The following is a 5,688-nucleotide window of genomic DNA, read 5'->3' on the forward strand; positions in this document are numbered from 1 at the left end:
ATCACAGCTCACAGCAACCTCCAACTCCTGGGCTCAAGCAAGTCTCCTGCCTCAGCCTCCCAAGTAGCTGGGACTACAGGTGCCCGCCACAATGCTCGGCCATTTTTTTGGTTGCAGCCATCATTGTTGTTTGGCAGGCCCAGGCTGGGGATTAGAACCCGCCACCTTAGGTGTATGTGGCTGGCGCCTTAGCCGCTTGAGCCACAGGCGCCGAGCCTTTATTTATTTTGAGATGGGGTTTTTGTCACTTAGGCTGGTACGATTATAGCTCCACTGCAGCCTCAAACTTCTAGACCCAGCCTTGAACTCCTGGGCTCAAGCGAGCCTCCTACCTCAGCGTCAGCTAGGACTAAAGGCACTTATCACCACACCCAGCTCCAAGTGTTGAAGGAAGAATGCCGTTTATCCCCCAAGGTCCAAAGAAAAGTTGGAGCTCAGCTGAGAGAACTTCTTCCCCTGGCAGAAGTTGCCTTTAGTAACCATATTTTAGCAGTTATTTTTTATTGAGTAGTTACTAAGCGTCAGTCTCTGTTTTAAGGGCTCCATGAATTCTAACTCATTAACTCGCTCAATGAGTTAAACCAGGCAACTCAGTAACCTAATGAGACCCAACTCTTAACATCCTTGTTTTACAAATGAGGTGAGTGAACCACAGAGAACCTAAGTAAGTTGCCCAAGGTCCCACGGTTGGTATAAAGCAGAGCCAGGATTCGAACTTAGGCATCTTGAACTGCCAGCCTACTGCCTCTGAACCACCTGGTCCTTTCATCACCTGGGCATAGGGATCCCTTCCACAGCTGAGACCCCCTTGGCTTCCTTCACTGAAACAGAAAGGAGCCTGATAAGCTGGTCTCTGTAGGCCCCAAGGGTGGGTAATTCATGCTGTGCATTAAGGCATGCTTTGAATTGGAGAAAAGGTTTCTGGTGGTTTGGCTGCTGCCAAAGCCTCTTTTGCAAGCGGGTAAGGGGCTGGCCGCAGCTCTCAGCTCTCACAATGTGTGGTGAAGCCCTGTGGGGCCTGTCTAGACAAGCCACTAGCAGCAGCCAGTGTGGGCTCTTCCCCCAAATTCCTGCAGCTCACCCCTTGGGTGACCTCTCACTGGACTGTGGCCACTGCATACTGCAGGGCTGGGGAGGGCCATGTGAGCTGTGCTCACTCCCACCCCAGGGCTTTTGTGCTTGTGATTAGGGCACTCTGCAACTCAGCCTATGTAGGGCAAATTTCTAGATATTCATGTGGACAGGAACGTAGCATCCTGCAGACACACACACACACATATATATATTTTGAGACAGGGTCTCACTCTGTTGTACTGGGTAGAGTGCCGTGGCATCACAGCTCACAGCAACGTCAAACTCTTAGGCTTAAGTGATTCTCTTGCCTCAGCCTCCTAAGTACCTGGAGCTACAGGTGCCTGCCACAACACCCAGCTAACACATATTTTTTTTTTTTTTGAGACAGAGCCTCAAGCTATCCCCCTGGGTAGAGTGCTGTGGCATCACAGCTCACAGCAACCTCCAACTCCTGGGCTCAAGCGAGTCTCCTGCCTCAGCCTCCCAAGTAGCTGGGACTACAGGCCCCCGCCACAACGCCCAGCTATTTTTTTTTTTGGTTGCAACCATCATTGTTGTTTGGCGGGCCCGAGGCTGGATTTGTACCTGCCACCTTGGGTGTACGTGGCTGGCGCCTTAGCCACTTGAGCCACAGGCGCCTAGCAGCATATGTTTTTATTTCCATTTCTTCCTTACGTTTTTATTATACAAGTTTGATACATTCAAAATAAAGTGTGTAACACATATGGTTCAAGAAATCTGATTGTTTCAAGTGTGGTCAAGGAGCGAGGAAGGCTCATACACTGCCTTGGGAGTGTGGGAGTGTGGCTTGGTTCAGCCACTTTGGAAAATAATCTGGGGCTCTCCTCTCCTGTAAAGTTGACAGGTGTGCAGCCCAGGCCCCAGCAAACCCCCTCTAGGTGTGAGCCCCACAGAAACTCTGGCTTATGGGTACCTGGAGACAAAAATGGTCATAAGGACAATAATCTGAAATAGCTTTTGCCGTGGTTCTTTGCCCTACCCCACGGCCCTGTGCCCCGACCACTGGAAGTGCTTGGAAGACTGCAGGAGGAGGCAGCGCTTGGTCATGGTCATCTCCCTGGGCCCCTTGGGCTCACATGGGGAGTCACACAGCCATGGGCTTTAGAACTTTCTATTCCTTAGGGCTATATATGTCAGCAGTTTCCCAGAGCTGGCCAGACTGGGAAGGGGCTGATTTTTGCCCCAAAGAGTTGTTGTGTGGCTCCCAGGGATCAGTGACAAACTCCTATCTGTTCTGGGGCAGTGGCAGGGCTAGAAGACTTGTGGTCAGGCTTGGACATGACCTTCCTCTCAGCCTCAGTCTCTTCTGCAGAAGAGGATTCTTTATCACTGCCCTGAGAGAGTGGTGGGCGGTCTAAGACATGCATTCTTGAGTTGCATAGACTGGGTTCAAATCCCTTTGCCACTTTCTAGTTGCATGACCTCGGGTTAGCTGCAGTGACTACCTTGTCTATGAACTGAGGTGATAGAATGAGGCCAATTCCTGCCTTACAGGAATCCTGGGAAGATTAAAGCGTAAAGCAAACGACTCGGCCTGGTACCTGAATCTTGGGAAGTCTCCTGTACATATTCTGTCTCCTTCCATAAGATACACTGGAGGCTCCCCAGAGTGCTCTAAGGTGGGAAAGGGGCAGGGTAGGAGGTGGGAGATATCTAGGGGGAGACAGCAGCCTGGGACAGTTTAGACTTAATAATTCTCAAGCTGTGTGACCCTAGGCAAGCTACTTAACCTCTCTGTGACTCAGGTACCTCATCTGCCCAATGGGGATAATAATTGCACCTTCCTTACTATAAGGATTAATGAATTAATTCATGTAAAGACCATGGGACTGCATGGATTTTATAAGCACTCCACAAATGATAGCAATCTAATTCTTATTTGCACCACCAACTCAACCCCTGGTTAGGCAGAGAGGCAGGTTCTGTTCCAGCACTGAGTCCCCTAGAGCTGTGCTTTCCTTCTGTGGCTACATCTGCCTGGGCTGTGTGGGCAGATCCTAGCCCGCTGTACAGCTCAGTACTCCCCAAACTTCTATGTACATGAGATCTCCCAGGGAGCTTGTTATGCAGATTCCTAGGCTCCACCCAGGATGCCTTGTTAGGAGATCAGTGTGCAGTGGTTCAGGCACCATACTTTGGGGCACACATTGCCCACACAATGCCCTAAAGGCAGTAAAGAAAACCCCACTTAGTCCTTCAGGCACATCAAACTGATCGTTCTTCTGTAACCCTTAACCTCTGACTTCTGGATTCCTCCTGCCTCTTGCCAAAGCCTGTTGTCTCTTTAGCAACTCTGGGTGTCCCCTGGATGGGTCTTATTCCCACTTCTCCCTTCACATAGCTAAGATCGTTTTGTCCCATGAGAGGTATGGGGTCTAACTGCAATGAAACAGCAGCCTCATTTCTCCTGCTCTTATGCGCATATGTCCCTTACTTTTCATGACAACCATGTGAGGTCAAATCTCACCTCTGTACCCATTTTACAGAGGAGGAAGCCGAGGCTCTAAGATGGCAGGTGACTTGCCCAAGGTCACTTGTCTAATAAGTAAACAAGCTAAAATTGGACCCACACAGTCAGATTCTGCACCTTCTCCTGGACCATTATGATCTTGGGCCTTGTGTGACCAGAAGCAGAAAGGTCAGGGTGCTGGGCAGGCTGGCACTAGACTACTGCATTCTGTTCTGGGACCTGGATGTGGCAAGAATGTGTTCAGAGGAGCCTGACTGCACATCTTCTTGTTCCCATCCTAAGCCCTGCCTCTACCCAGCCCTGCTCCTCACAGTGCCTGTCACAAGTCTCCTGCCTTCCTCTGGTCCCCTGTCCCACCACTTCACACCCTGGAAGCCTTCTCCCACCTTTTTTTGTCCCTACCCTACTCTGATATCCTGCACTCCTACGTCACTGATTCCAGAGATAAGTCTCTTCTTCAGTAGTGGCTGTGTTGTCAGGGCCAAGCTCGGGTGGAGGCCTCAGGATACACCCCTGGCCCAGCCCACAGTCACAGACCCTTCAGCTACTCTCCATTACTTCAGGCACTACCTCTAAAAGCTCCCATAGGCTTCATTTGTTGGGATCTAAGCCCATGGTCAAAGGGCAGAATTGGCTCAGGGACCTCCTGGGGGAACTTCCAGCTGCTCCTAGGTGAAAAAAATTCAGAAACCACATCCTACATAGAGACTGTTTTGTCTAGCGACCACCTTATACAGATGGAGAAACTGTGGCCTAAAGAGGGGAGAATGCCTGCCCAAGGCCACATAGCCAGGCATGGAGAGAAGGGCTCGGGCTAGAGCTCAGGTCCCCCGACTCCACCAGTCAGTGGAGGCCCCTGTGCACAGCCTGCACCCGCCCTTTCCAGCTCTCTCCTACCTACCAGAGCCTGAACTTGTATCTGTTTCTCCCCCAGGTTTGTTTCTTGAAACCATTATTTGAAAACAGTTTTCCTTGCCAGGAGCCCCAGGCTCTTGGAGCTGTGAAATCAAAGCCCCAGATAATAAGGAAGAAGCCCGGTCTGCATGGAAGCCAGGGAGACTGGCCCGGACTCCGCACGGTGGTGAAGCTCAGGCTGGCAGGACATTAACTCTGTCCACTCCCTCTGTCCCTTCTTCCCTCACTTAACCACAGCAGCAAGGACTGCCATAATCCCACAGGGGCATAGGAGTAGAGCTGGGCAGGGCTTGGGTGGACACTTAAGAGATCACTGAGTCCAGCCCTTGTACAGATGGGGAAACTGAGAACCAGAGAGCAGTTAGGAAGAGAGCAAGGACAAGACCCCCAGACACAGCATTCCCGGGGGAAGTGCTTCAGAGGCACCCCCATTCACGGATCTCAGATCTACAGCCAGTGCTTACCTTTCTGGAGGCCTGGTCCAGGTGTGGCTCCTTGGGGCTTGGAGATGGGGGCCAGCCTGTCTGGGGCGTGGTTGGGGGGTGTCACTGCTTCTCAACTAACTTGACGCGGCCTCTGGTGCCCCTCACTGCCACAGGGGCACTTTTAAGCGACTGGCACCAGGTCCCCCTCCCCTCAGCCCCTTGCCCGCGGCTCCCTGGCCACAGAGTCCAGGCTGCCTTTTACCTTATATGAGCTGAAGGGCGAGCCCAGTGTTGGGGTGAGGCAAGTGCTGTGTCCTCCCAGGGCCCCCATTGGCCTGGGCACCCACCACGTGACAGCCGCGCCTTGACCTGCCCTCGTGCCGAATGTTGCTTTTACCCCCTAAGGAAGGAATGGTTGACAATTTTCATATTTCTTCTAAATTTGGAGATTTCAGACAATGCTGGGAGGCTTGGCTCCAGCCGCCAGAGGCCCATGTGGAAGTCATTAAGCTGAGAAGGGGGGCAGGGGAGAGCAGAGGGAGGAGGAGGAGGGAGAGGGTGGGGGACAGAGTCCTGAGGGTTGCCAGTTGTCAGCCTGGGAACTCAAGCAAACTCCTGGGAGAAAGCTGTGTGTGTGAGAATTTCCTTCCGCTGCCCCAGCTCCTGTGTCCCGGGACTACAGTGGAAGCTCTGAGGCTTTCTGGGAGCCCAATGGGGAAGATGCCATTGGTGGCTCTTGGAGTCCAGGGGGTAATGGGAATGGTGAGGGATGGGAGTTCAGGG

At 52.2% G+C, this 5,688-nt stretch overlaps 1 long non-coding RNA gene across 1 annotated transcript in view; it reads right to left on the reverse strand.

Annotated features, from left to right (window-relative positions):
- LOC111726407 overlaps nucleotides 1–5,124 on the reverse strand; it is a 17,190-nt gene extending 12,066 nt beyond the window's left edge. The window contains exon 1 of the long non-coding RNA XR_002774185.1: nucleotides 4,945–5,124. This is a non-coding gene — a long non-coding RNA (uncharacterized LOC111726407). The remainder of the gene's footprint in view (nucleotides 1–4,944) is intronic.
- Nucleotides 5,125–5,688: the final 564 nt, after the last annotated feature.

The sequence above is a fragment of the Otolemur garnettii genome, unplaced genomic scaffold (assembly GCF_000181295.1).
Source record: "Otolemur garnettii isolate 467f Iridium unplaced genomic scaffold, OtoGar3 scaffold00003, whole genome shotgun sequence".
Lineage (NCBI taxonomy): Eukaryota > Metazoa > Chordata > Mammalia > Primates > Galagidae > Otolemur > Otolemur garnettii.